Here is a 14801-nt window from a genome sequence, read left to right on the forward strand (position 1 = left end):
TGCAACCCGTAGTAACAGTACAGATGAAGATGAAAAAGGATCAGGCCTACTGTACATCTTACTGTAGAAATTATTGTTGAAAACTAGTCTTAAAATACAAGTAATAATTAGTATTCTGAACTGGAATAAACTGATTGAAGCAAGATGCTATTTGAGGCAAACACTCACACAGTTCTGGGTTGCTCATCTACAGCAGGAAGCTGTCTCCTGCCTGACTGAGAAAGCAGTATATGTTCTGATCCAGTTTGGCACCACAGACCTATGCAAGTCAGGGGTCTCAACTCTGACATACTTAAAAACAAGTATAGAAACAGTCTCATTGCTGAGTATGACCTCAGTGTTGTACTGTCAAAACGGAGCCCAGAAAAGACCTGCTTGTTGAAAACTTCAACCAGCCACACACCTCTCATTAGGACCGTGTGTGTGCGTGTGTTTTCTGGTCTACATCTGGCAGAAAAAGTTTAAGAACCCCTGCAATAGAGCATATTTGGGGTGAGATGGAGCATGAATTTACCGCCATCCAATCTGCATTATCTGCGTGATGCCATCGCATCAGCATGGACCAACATCCCTGCGGAACATTTCGGACACCTTTTAGAAAGCGCAGGAGAATTCTGGCTGTTCTGGAGGCAACGTATACAGTATATGAAGAGTTTAATTTCAAAACGCCATGTATCTAATATAGATTTCTAAATGTATTTTGCAACGCTCGCGCTTGCGACGCTCGCGGTGTAGTCAGCCTGTAAGTGTGTTAATTCTCTACTGCCTCGGATCTAAGTCCTTGGAGAGGAATGGGGATAAATGTATGTGTTTAGATTTCAGCGTCTTGTTGCCTTGTTTCACTGGACCTTGCTCTGGCTCTGTTAACCTTGACTGGTTGAGGTAATACACGCACACGCACACACGCACGCACAGACACATTTAGATTATTTTGGGGAAAATAGTAAATGCATTTTTCATTATGAGGCACCCATTTCCTTGCATCGTTACCTGCATCATTTTTGTATTGAATGCGATCTTTTTTTGTCTGTGGTAAGAATCCGTTCGAATGTGCACCTGTGTCAGATATGGACTATTTAATATCTTGGACATACCATATTGAAGGAGCAGTATTCATTGAAAAGAGGAAGAGTGATGTTGTCTCTCTCTCGTTCTATTTAATCTTACATCGGCCATTTCCTTCCCATAGTAATGAAATATATATTTCTTCCGGCCTAACAGGGGATTCACATTCACACACAACCTGGGTAGATGTAAAGGCTATTGTTTTGGACACAAACATCAGCAGCCCGCTGGACTCTGGTAAGAATGCCAGCTGAGGAGCGGTCATATTTTCATGATGAATGACGTCCTTTAACCTGGCCAATCTAAATAGATTATCTTGGCTCATTATGCTCCTACAGTACCAGATGCCCAAATAAAAAAAAACTCACTATACAAACCATACAGTCACCGACTGTAGTCTATTCATGGCAATAGCAGCATGAGGTTCAAATGGATGAAAACATATATTATTTTCCCTTCTCCAATCGTGGTTACACAATTTTCTGAAAAAATCGTTGGCTTTTATAATGTTTCTGATGAAAAATACTGTCCAGGCCATCCAAGGCACTGACACTATTCAACAATTGAATGCACTTAGTCTATCATAGATTGATACATTATTTTGTAATGTAGGCTTCTTCTCATATGTAGATCGATATCATGTTTATGGTATTTGTGTAAATGTCATCGCATGCTATTATATGAGCTATCATATGTGTGTTGTGGATATTACCTGCTATTGTTCAGACTGGTTAGACTCTAGTCTAGATGTAACCTTCAGGAAGTGTCCCACCCCACATGAAGAATATTGTTTTTTACTGTGAACTATGGTACAGCGTTCCCCGTTTGCTAGCAAGGATAAAGCACAAGGACTTAAACAGCATGGCAACACAGTAGATGATCTGCAAGAGATGATAGACACATCCCTCTCCGCGTCTCAACACCAGACAGGGGAATATCGCTCTATAACAAACCCCAATACGATGCACCATGTATCTACAAAGAGCTTTAGTCTTTTGTGTTCCTCCGCCAGATAAAAAGTAAGAGAATCTCGGCTGAAATAAACACATTAATATGCATTCATCTGTTCTGGTCGGCTGAATCTGAGAAACTGTCATGCGTCAAATGTAAAGGTCACGCGTTGCTCCGCTCGCTGTAAGGGGAAATGTCTTGGAGACAATGAACGCCATGGCTGGATTTGAATAAACTATGCACGGATTACTAGGCAGTAACCTTCAGGGGTTAAATCTACTCTCCAACCCACCTCAGCTGCGTGGGGAATTCAATTTGGAACATTAGGATTGCATTACATCTCCGACTTCAACGTATCCTAACGATCACTTCATGTATGTCATATGCTGTTTATTATGATCAAATTTATCTGGGTGTATACAACGGGTGGGTCTAATCCCGGATGCTGATTGGTTAAAACCACATTCCAGCCGGTGTCTATTCCACAAGTTACCACCGGCTAAATCTATGATGTTAAAATGCCTATCTACTCTGTTCCATCTGACTGCACAATCCACTGTACCATCAGCCCAGCCAGGCAATTTATAAACTTGATCTTCACTATAAAAAGGATCTAGACAATATCTCACATTTCTTTTAGACTAACATTTCGTTTTCAACAGCAGATTTGTATAAACCTTACTGTCTGTCTCTCCGACATTTGCAACATTGTTTCAATATTCAAATTCGATCTCCAACTGCCCCATAGTAATGAACAGAACAAGGCAAGTCAGACAGGCAGACAGCGTTTCTCAGACAGTAGAAATCATGAATCAGCTAGGATCATTTTTATGGATATACAGTACAATACCAGTCAAACGTTTGGACACACCTACTCATTCAAGGGTTTTTCTTTATTTTTACTTACTTCTACATTGTAGAATAATAGTGAAGACATCAAAACTACGACATAACACATATGGAATCATGTAGTAACCCAAAAAGTGTGAAACAAATTAAAATATATTTAATTTATTTATTCTTCAAAGTAGCCACCCTTTGCCTTGATGACAGCTTTGCACACTCTTGGCATTCTCTCAACCAGCTTCACCTGGAATGCTTTTCCAACAGTCTTGAAGGAGTTCCCACATATGCTGAGCAATTGTTGCTTGCTTTTCCTTCACTCTGCGGTCAAACTCATTCCAAACCATCTCAATTGGGTTGAGGTTGGGTGATTGTGGAGGCCAGGTCATCTGATGCAGCACTCCATCAATCTCCCTCTTGGTCAAATAGCCCTTACACAGCTTGGAGGTGTGTTTGGTCATTGTCCTGTTGAAAAACAAATGATAGTCCCACTGTGCAAACCAGATGGGATGGTGTATCGCTGCAGAATGCTGTGGTAACCATGCTGGTTAAGTGTGCCTTGAATTCTAAATAAATCCCCAACAGTGTCACCAGCAAAGCACCCCCACACCATCACACCTCCTCCTCCATGCTTCACGGGGGAACCACACATGTAGAGATCATCCATAGCACCTACTCTGCGTCTCACAAAGACACGCCGGTTGGAACCAAAAATCTCCAATTTGGACTCATCGGACCAAAGGACAGATTTGGTCTTTTACCAAATAGGGCTATCATCTTTATACCAATCGTACCTTGTCACAACACAACTGATTGGCTCAAACGCATTTAGAAGGAAAGAAATGCCACAAATGAACTTTAAATAATGCACGCCTGTTAATTGAAATGCATTTCAGGTGACTACCTCATGAAGCTGGTTGAGAGAATGCCAAGATTGTGCAAATCTGTCATCAAGGCAAAGGTTGGCTACTTTGAAGAATCTCAAATATATAATATATTTTGATTTGTTTAACACTTTTTTGGTTACTACATGATTCCATATGTGTTATTTCATAGTTCTGATGTCTTCACTATTATTCTACAATGTAGAAAATAGTAAAAAAATAAGAAAAACCCTTGAATGAGTAGGTGTGTCCACTCCTTTGACTGGTACTGTATACAAAGAGATGTCAATTGAAGAAAGGCAAAACGAAACAAAGTACACCTAGTTTCCAGTCTTTCCAGCTACAGTTGGAAGTGATTGTGTTATCTGTGATGTTGGGTAGCTCCTCTGAACAACAGTGTCATGACGAGTGAGCACATTTTGCCAGGTGAAATCGTGCCTCATAGCTCATTGTTATGGATGTACCCAAATAAATGTAACTAGAAAACTGCTTACACAAATGCAAATGGACCTACTTTGCTGTTATTCTGGCTGCACTGTTTGAGGTGACTGTAAGTTAGCTGTAGTTGGCTAGCTAGCAAGCAAGCGATAAGAATGTTGCCAGCCAGCATGGCAATGGATAATTTACAACGAACAACTAGGTCATGTCCATAGACACAGAACAAAAATACTGAACGACTGGGTTGCGTCTCTGGCAACCGAACCGATAGAACGAACGACCAGCCAGCTTGGGTAGCAACCCTAGATTTGTGTCGGGACTATATCTTGTGAAAGGATGAAATAGTATGCATAAATTCATCAAAATAAAGTTTTTCATGAAAATATGTCAATCATTATTTGAATATGTTGGTAACCCGTTGTATAAAAGGGATAATGCCCCTGAAGCCGGTGTTTGGAGGATATATTGGCACGGTTTGCCAGCCCTTGACTTCATCTCGGGCCTAACAACACCCGTGTCAAAATATCCTCCAAACACCGGCTTCTCTGGAATTATTACTTAAATAGATGTACACAGAGTTTGAGTGGGAGTGTATTTCGTGTTGTCCTTTACTTACATGATGAGTCTCACTTGATTGAATACGATGGATCATAGTTTTTATGAGATGACACAGCATAGGCTATCATGTCCCTTGTATATGTGTATGTCCCTTGTATAGAACATATCATAGGAATAGCATAGTTAAAAACAAGTCAGGTTCCATACAGGAAGTGGGGCACAGTTGATTTCCATATCACAAAGGTGTGTTTAAGTAAGCCCCTATCTTGGCCCCCACCTCTCTGACGTCGTGACAACAGAGCCATGTGGCACAGAGAGGTCTTTCAGGCAGGTCGGGGTGACCTTGCTGTTGCCTGCGTTGAGTCGTGGTGAAGTCGTAGTGCAGGTCTCTCAGAGCTGGAGACAGCCAGGCATGGAGAACAGAGGGTGAGGCAGCCCCGGGCATATGCCACATGGCGGCCCCAGCCTTCAACCGGGAAGACACAGGCAGGAGCCAGCCAGGTCACGGAAGCCTGTGTCTGTGTCACCTCAGTGCGGGCCTTCTCACCAGACTGTTGTCCCACTGTTGCCCCTTTCAGAGGCAATGTTATCACGTTAGCATGTGCCCTGTGTAAATTAAACCAAGAGCTGTCACATCCAATTAAATGTAGCACTTATTGGATTATTGTGGCAGACATTGATACTTTGTGTGTGTGTGTGTGGTGTGTGTGTGTGTATGTGTGTGTGTATGTGTATGTGTATGTGTATGTGTATGTGTATGTGTGTGTGTGTGTGTGTGTGTGTGTGTGGTGTGTGTGTGGTGTGTGTGTGTATGTGTGTGTGTATGTGTGTGTGTATGTGTGTGTGTATGTGTATGTGTATGTGTGTGTGTGTGTGTGTGTGTGTGTGTGTGTGTGTGTGTGTGTGTGTGTGTGTGTGTGTGTGTGTGTGTGTGTGTGTGTGTGTGTGTGTGTGTGTGTGTGTGTGTGTGTGTGTGTGTGTGTGCGTGCATGCATGTGTGCATGTGCGTTAGTGATTTCGTTTTTTGTCAGTATTACTAGATCATTGTTCCCAAAAAAGTTATCCTAAGTGTGTTCTGGTTTATTGTGTAATGGTTCATGAAGTTGAAGAATTGAGTCTTAAGTGATATTGCTGTAGTATTATTTTCCAGTCTATTGTAGGTGTAATAGGTGTAAAAATAATTTTCAGGGAAGTTGTAATAGGCTGGAAACTTAACAAATGAGTGTGTGCAAGAAACACATGTATTATTTAGAGAGAATTGGACCAAAGATCCCCTAACATTCTCTTAAAAGTAGCACTTGACTTTGAGCTTTGAGTACATCCCACGATTTATGGACTTGGAATCAATCACAGACCTCAGTTAGTCATCGGTTCTGTTGAACTAACATCTCAGCTGATATTTATCTTCAAACCCCCAAAATAAGCTCCAAATGGTTCATTTAGTCTGGCCAGTACATGTATTTAAGGCCATACCACAGGAATCGCAGAGGCTGAAGGTGTTTAAAACCTGAAGAAAGACCAAAAGCAAATAAACCCTGTGAACTGATATGAATTATCAACCCTTACTAGTGTGTATGACATGCGAGGATGTATTTTTTCTTCTGTTTTTACAGGACAATAGTTGAACGGCAAATTGGAAGTAGATAATAACCGCCTTGTTCAATCATGCTATTTAGCTTGATTATAGAATGCTCCCACTGCCATCGGAAAAGCAGATAAGAGGGCGAAATTTGCACCATAACAAAATTAGAGGGGGAAGAAAATGACTATTTGGACTCAGTACAGTAATAACATGATAAATTATGGTACATTTTCTTCAGGGGACATTGCTTGAGGAAATGTAGTAAAACGCCCATGGGAGCTGCTAGTCATCAATCACCTTGGAGCCGGGGCTATTGTGGCGGCACTGAGGACCCCGAGGAGCTACAGAGTAGCCAGCATCTTAATAGTGACACGGAGCTCCGAGGCCCCACAGGGCTGCCCGAGCAGTTGCCTGTTAAGAAAACAGAACAGGGGAGGGATCAAGGTTTGTTTTCTTCCCCCCCCCCCCCCCATGCCTTTCTAGCTCATTATTTATTATCCGTGCTCTGCTCGGTGAAATATCCACGTCCTTGGCCGCTGCCTGGGATCTCCTTCCCCAATTGACAGATCTCATTATAAGATAAAAGTGACAAAGATAGCTCATAATGCTTGAGAGAAATGTAAAACCATTAGCAGGTCATTGTCGTACTTCTAATGTGTCCTTTTAAGCAGCTTAGTGAACTGGTGGTGAAGTGTGATATAGGGATTAACCTATGAGGAGGGAGTTTTGCTGGGGAGTTGAGCTGGCATTGATGAAATGTGGACGGGCGGGTGGTATCTTTTACCCAGGCTCTGCAGAACGCCGATGGAGCCTGATTCCCACTTTCACCAAGGACAGGGGTGTGTGTGTGTGCAAGGTGTGTGTGTGTGTGTGTGTGTGTGGGGGGGGGGGGGGGTCTAATGTTAAGGGTTAGGTCTAATGTGTGTCTGAAATCCTCAGCAGTACCAGAAGACATCACATGCTTATATGAACTCAGCAGTCTCGTAATCGTTCGTTCCAATTTGAATGCCTCGGAAGTGATGTTTTTGTCTTAAATGTAACTCACATCTGCTATTTAATACAATAACAGTCTTGCGTCATTAGTAATTCTATAAATTATAGCCAAAGTAGCATTGCTATGTCAACATGTTGACGATGCCTCTAGTTGAAATAAATATGATATCATTTGACATAATTCTAATACAATTCTGAACCTCAAACTCTTTAGTGGTTGTCCATGGACATTATGCAAATGATAAGCTGATAAAACTAATGGATGAATGCTAGGAAGTGGTTGACTGAACTAATGATGACAAAAATGTCACATTTGAGTCGTCGGAAATGACTTCAGAATCACAGAGACGGAATGTGTGCGACTTATAATATGGTTATTTATGAAGTCTCTGTTTGATTTAAACAGACATTGAAATGTTCCACAGTCATTAATACCGATCGTTCATCGTTCAGTGTTTTTGGGTGACTGTGTTTTAAATGGATTCACTGATCAATTACCCCACCCCATCAATCATTCTATTAACTGGGAGTATTCCATTAACATCCCAATCATAAGTGTTAGTCATCATCACACAGGAAATAAAAGCTTTGAGAGGAGCCATTCATACGCTGCTAATGCTACAAAAGCATTCTAAATGTGTCTGAGCAATTGTTTTGCTTTTCCACTAAAATCAAGAGTGCGAGTCAGTGGGGGTTTGGTTAGAAATGACGAGATGTGATGGTATTGTACTTTCTCTGAAAAACTGCAGAAAAGGGCTCAACTCAAAGGTAGCCCATGTGTCATAGTATTGCAGTCCTGATTACTCAGATTCAAATCCTTCATTTTGGAGATTTCGGCACTGTTAAGGAGCCTAGCTAAGTACACTTCTGCACTTCTAATTTCATGGCTCAGCAGGAATTATTAAACTCCTTTTGATTACATTTTCATATGACCTTGATCTCAAAGGGTGGAGCAATCAATACAATGTCCATTAGCATCCAAGGCATTGTTAGTGAAAAATAATTTCCCGGCCTCCCTCCTGTTCAGTCTTCTTCCTCCTCTCTTATTTCCCAGGCAGACGGAGAGAGGAAAGGCCTTGTAGCGAAGATGGATTTGAAAATGAACCCCCGCGATGCTAATTCCGATTTCTGTAATTACACTTACTGATCACAATAGTTGTTCTCCCCTATAATCGTCTGAATCCTGCCTGGTGGGTTTTGGAAGAACTGTTGTGTGTTCAAGTCCGTTGGAAATTGATATCGACACGTCATTATTGTTTGGAGGAATATGATAAGAACGTTTGGATCGGATGAAAATGAAGTTCTCTCATCAATTATATTTCAATCCATCAGATTTGCGATCACATAAATAGACTTGTTCAAATGCGTTGGGAAATGAATCCACTTTTGAGTGTTCTTTTAAGCCACTTTTGGCAAAGCAGCTGGAAAGAAGACACAGAAATGAATCATACAACTACAGCCGATCTTTCGGGTATTTTGCAGCTGCTTCAAATAAATGTTGCTGTTTACAAACAAAAAAGGTGCCAAACCAATTTTTTTTTAATCTACAAGCATGATAACAAATATACCATTGTCTGATAGTAAACTATTGCCATGGGGATTTAGTTGCTGTCAGAGGGAGCGACACATTCCCGTGTATAGCTGCATCTCAGTGAATGACATATTCATCTTGATTGTCACACACACCCACACACGCACACACACGCACACACACGTCAGATGACATTTTAGAACAGCAATGCACCAGAACACACTGCAGCGGGAGCAGTAGCACTGGAACGGGATTGTTTATTCAGATCGGTTCTAAAAGGGGTCATGTGATCTGGGGGTGGGTAATTATAGCATACGCTTAATTACATTAAGAACCTCTAGTTTGTCTTTTCATATTATCTCTGCACAAAACAGAGAGATTTGATTATGTTAATAACCAGCTTTCATACATTGTGGTAATGGAGGCCCAGTTCAAAGTCATTAGTGCTATGAGAAATCTCCATTGGAGAACCCGGGCTCTCTCGAATGCAGCCCATGCAGGCAAAGTGCACATTGTTTAATGGTATTGATCAAGGTCTAGTGAGCTCCAGGGCTTTTACTCATTACTGCTTCTTATTCATGCTTTCTTGGGTAATGATGCCCACAAAGCAATTACTGACATTCCCATTTAGATGATCTACCAGAGAAGTCATATGAAGACGGAGGGAAATAGTGAGCGTCATTCACTACTCTTATCTCTCAAATATGCTCCGGCGGATGGCAGTGGAAACAGTTCAAGATGTTCAAGATATGGCCTTTGCGACACGGTTGTTGTCATGACACCGAGTGGCCACACTTGCCCTTTTCAAGTGTGACCTTTGCGTCGGCAATGGTGGGAAAGCCATTATTCAAGCGATGTCTAAACGTCAGCGTCCGCCATTTTGTCCTGCACTGTCTCCACACAGTCTTACTTTCCTCACATCCTTTCCTTGTTTCTGGGCCTTTCCTTGCATTACCACTGACATGTGGAAAGGACTAGCTAGATATCCACAATTTGGTTTTCCTTTTGATTCCCCTCAGATACATGATAGCGTACTAGGCCTAACGGAGACAAGGATACTTACAAAGACAATTGGGCCTCAGCCAAATAACTGTGGGATATCCCTGCTCCTCCCTGGCCTCTCTCTCTGTCTGTCTCCCACACAGAGGCATCCGGGCTCGCATGGTGCCAGAGCTGCTCAGTCAAGTGCTTCACGATTCATTTTTTGTTACAAATCTGCAACAGCTGGAGTGCCGGGGAATGCATGTAAACTTTGTATATGTAATTTGGTGACAAGTCAGGCTTAATCAAGCTCCAGTGTGCCTGCCTTGATGGGGTTAGCGCGGGAGAGGGAGAGCGGCATATGGGCTCTGAAGAGGGAACAGGCAGTGGGCAGGGAGACTCAGCTCTGCTCATGAGGATTAACATGCAAGCAGACAGCAGACAGCGTGCTAACTGATGTGCTAACCTGGTACATGCAGTTACCAGCCACAAAGAGCAGGCAGACAGCAGACAACAAGCTAACCGCTAACCTTACACACAGTTTGGCAGAGGAAAATAAACAAGCTAACCGCTAACCTTACATCCAGGCAGGCAGCAGACAGCAAGTTAACCATTAACCTCACATCCAGGTAAACAGCAGACAGCAAGCAAGCTATCCGCTATCCTCACATCCAGGCAGGCAGCAGACAGCAAGCTAACCACTAACCTCACATATAGGCAGACCGCAGACAGCAAGCTAAGCCTGGTGCTTTAATCCACCAGAAGCACAGAGAAGCTAATCGGGTACTAGCCATTTCCTATACAGTTAAAACTGCAATATGTAACTTTTTTGGCAACCCGACCAAATTCACATAGAAATGTGAGTTATAGATCTGTCCTTCTCATTGAAAGCAAGTCTAAGAAACTGTAGGTCTGTTCAATGTGCGCTATTTATATGCTTTCTGTTCTTAAGTTTTGTTTTTGCGTCTAATACTTTCGGTGTTGTACACCAGCTTCAAACAGCTGAAAATACAATATTTTTTGTTCGGGAAATTATATTTCACAGCGGTTTAGATGGTACAATGATTCAATACATGCTTGTTTTGTCACATAAAAATAATTTGGCAAACTATTAGAACCAGGAAATAGCAGAGCGATTTCTGCATAGTGCGTCTTTAAGAGTCAAGGCCCTAATGATTATGTTTGTAAAAAAATTGTCAAGTCATGCTATGCTACAGTAGATATTCCAAACTAAGTGCAGATAAGGTATGAATATCTCAGGGGTTCTAGTCATATTTCTTTAACTATCTATTAGCTTCCACCTATTAAACAGCAGTGAGCATATTTGTGTTAAAATGGGATCTCTGGTCTTCACATGATACACAAAGGTACAGAAGAACATCCAGAATAGTATAATCTGTATAGAAGAACACACTCTTTCTACAGTATCTCATTCTGCTGGAAGGGCAATGCAGTGTAATGACCCTACATGGAGACGTACATGGCGACCACAGGGATCCCCACACAGAGACACATGTTCCTTGGCCTGTGGTGGCTAGAGAAGCCCCACTACAGGGCCACTCAGAGGGATGGTGTTAATGACGGGGGTCCCTGGTCCCTGCCTGGGTCTGGGACAGTAGAGCTGGCCTCACTCTGCCCCTCTACAGCTGCAGGGGAAGAGATAGAGGGTAGCACCATCTTCCTTGTTTACGGGGCTACCGGCTGATAGGTGGTGTCAAGGACAGTCTACATGACAAGGCAAGGTCGCAATGCTAGGGTAACAGGGAGAGAGGGGCTGTGGTGCCTGTGTAACTGATGTGAAATGGATAGCTAGTTAGCGGTGGCGCGCGCTAATAGCGTTTCAATCGGTGACGTCACTCGCTCTGAGACCTTGAAGTAGTTGTTCCCCTTGCTCTGCAAGAGCCACGGCTTTTGTGGCGCGATGGGTAACGATGCTTCGAGGGTTACTGTTGTCGATGTGTTCGAGCCCAGGTAGGGGCGAGGAGAGGGACGGAAGCTATACTGTTACACCTGTCTCGGCTGTGTTTGAATAGATAACAACCTCAGACAAGACGAAAAGAGTGTGTGGACACATTCGGCATCTTGTTGAATTGTCTGGAGGTTGTTTTAATGTAAGGTCATCAAAGCGCAATAGAACAGGGATTAGTCAAGGAGTCATTCTGTGATTGGATCACTCTTTAAAGTGGAGTATTTCATGGACCCTACTGTTGCCTTAAATTGAGGGTTGGGAAAATAAAAATAGGTACTACTTTAAGTTGACAAATATGCTTCTATAGACACAAGATTGTCATAAAGGGAATGGTGTCTTCGGCAGTGCCCTTGGATATACACTTTCATATTTATCACATAGAACAAGGTAGTCATGGCTATGCAGTGTAAATAAAATGGGACCTTTGGCAGAGGCCAACTCTAACAAAAGGAAGCATTCACCACAGGCCCTGGAACAACAAACAAAAGACCCTTCAAAGCAGTGGCGTTTCAGATCAGGGAGGACAAATTATTTTTGAGCACGGCCTTATTTCTATTACAGGATATTGGATGACTCTCATTCATATTCTGTTCACCCAGTTCAATATAACAGCGATAGATTTACGCTACTACATGATACTCTAATTTCCCCTCTACCCATCATGAGGTTGCTACAACCTAGCCTATGAATGAAATTTTACAACGCAGGTGCACACAGGTCGAGAGACAAATTTGATGTGACAGACAGTGACACATGGACAGACACTGACATTCAATACCGCCTTGCACACTCTTGCCTGTATATTGGGTGTCATCATTAGTCCAACGTTTGCAAACTCAAGTTTCTATTGGACAAATTCAGGTATGTTTAACACCGTTTTGTTCCGTTTGCTTCTGTTTAAGAAACGTTTTTTTCAACAGAATATGCAGAATGAATACACCCCTGATCACACATAAACACAGTTCCCAGTTTCATAGCAGCCACGTTGTATCCCTTCTGGCATCTACGTTATGCGCTCTCCTACTTTCACCTCTTCCTTTTGCTTGTGGACTTCAATGCACAACACATCAGCTGTATGTGACCAGGCGGAAAAGACGTTCCTAGCCAAAACGCTACACACAGCCTACATCGTTGTCACCATATTAGCTAAAGTAAAGTCATAGTCAGCATAGCTTTTATAACAAATGCGTCAGTAAACGTGCTACAGTCATGAAGTATCTTTGTGTACAGTGTAAGAAGTTACACCAGCTTGCCACGGTGGCGATACATTTATAAAACCAAAAGCTTACCTTGACTTAGAAAAGTTCCAGTCTTGTGTTGGATAGTCATAGCCAGCTAGCTAACCTAGCATCCCTCTGTTTGAGCAGGGTGTTTCAGTAGGTTAAACTAGCTAGCTGCATTTGTTGGCTAAGTAAGTGAAACTGAAAGTGGAAAAAATGATGAAATATCTCTCATATATATTTCTCTCTTGCTTCTCCTTAATTTAGGATGAAATCCATTTCTTCAAAACGTTTCAACTATTTTCTTTCTCTCTCTTCGAGTCAACTACTCACCATATTTTATGCACTGCAGTGCTAGCTAGCAGTTGTTTATGCTTTCAGTACTAGATTCATTATCTGGTCCTTTGATTGGGTGGACATGTCAGTTCATGCCGCAGGAGCTCTGATACGTTGGAGGACGTCCTGCGGAAGTTGTCTATGGAAGGGGGTGAGATCCATGAGCCTCCTAGGTTTTGTACTGAAGTCAATGTACTCAGATGAGGACGAAAGCATTTTAATGAAATTTACTGAGGAGGATGGTCCTCCCCTTCCTCCTCTGAGGAGCCTCCACTGCTTCAAAGCGCCGAGTACAAAACCATTATATATAAAAAAAAATCATCCTTCGACTTAAACCCCTTAATCAGAGAGTGAGGAAACGGGAGAGAAAGTGATTATGCGAATGTTTGTGTGTGTGAGAGAGTGTGTGTGTGTGTGTGCGAGAGAGAGCTTGTGTGTCTCTCTGTTGTCGTGATGCATTATACTTTCTGTTCAGGAACACATGGCAAGGTATTCACTGAGCCATCTGGTAATTTTGCCCAGCTTAATCTAGCTATCTGACGTCCAGTTGCTAAGGAAATGGATGCAGTTTTTTTTAACAGGCCGGTCGCTGTTGCACACCTGTCAGTGTAAGAGCGCCTGTGCGTGTGTGTGTGTGTGTGTGTGTGTGTGTGTGTGTGTGTGTTCACCACTCTGGAAGTATGGTAAGATGTGTTGCCGGGTGTTTGCCCATGGGAATTCTGGGAAACCTTTGCTTATGGGCGCTTTTTCATGACAGCTCTTGCCTGTCAACATGTATGTACCTGTTATGTCACTGGAAATGCTCTGTTGTCTACAGGTGACAAGTTGGTTGTAGAGGTCACAGAGGTGGGGGTCCTTGTCAGAACTCAGCTCTGTATAGGCGCCTTACACATGCCTGAGAAAGTGACCACTGGCATACAAAAGAAACAAGGGAAAGGAAATATGGAATAGTGCAGAATGTGTTTTTGTTCTAGAAGTTACACACAAATGTTTTGCTGCAAGGGAAGAATGTCCAGAGTCCGGAGTCAATACAGGTTTTAGAGGCTGTATCTTTATGAGCACGTTATGTGACCTTCTGAGAGAAGATGTGACATTTTGTCTGTGTCTAGGTGACAAAAATAAAGGTCATGGCGGGAGCAAATTTGGTCATAAATCAACAGGGAAACATGGGACTTGGTGTCCTTTGGTCCTTTACTCTGCTGTCATTGGCCAAGATTTGGGAGGATGAAATGATATCAAACAAAGTTACCTTTCAGCTGGATTAGAGGGCGAAGTTTGGATCTTCATTACATGAAGGGGTTACATAGAGATTGTCATCTTTGTTTTGTTATGTACATTGAAATCTGCATAATTCACACTGTCTTTTATAGGTCTTTGATGGGTTATTAATCCATCATTACAATTCCATTAGTACAATATCAATACATTTACAGTTGCCAATTTCCCTTCT

The sequence above is a fragment of the Salvelinus fontinalis genome, chromosome 16 (assembly GCF_029448725.1).
Source record: "Salvelinus fontinalis isolate EN_2023a chromosome 16, ASM2944872v1, whole genome shotgun sequence".
Classification (NCBI taxonomy): domain Eukaryota; kingdom Metazoa; phylum Chordata; class Actinopteri; order Salmoniformes; family Salmonidae; genus Salvelinus; species Salvelinus fontinalis.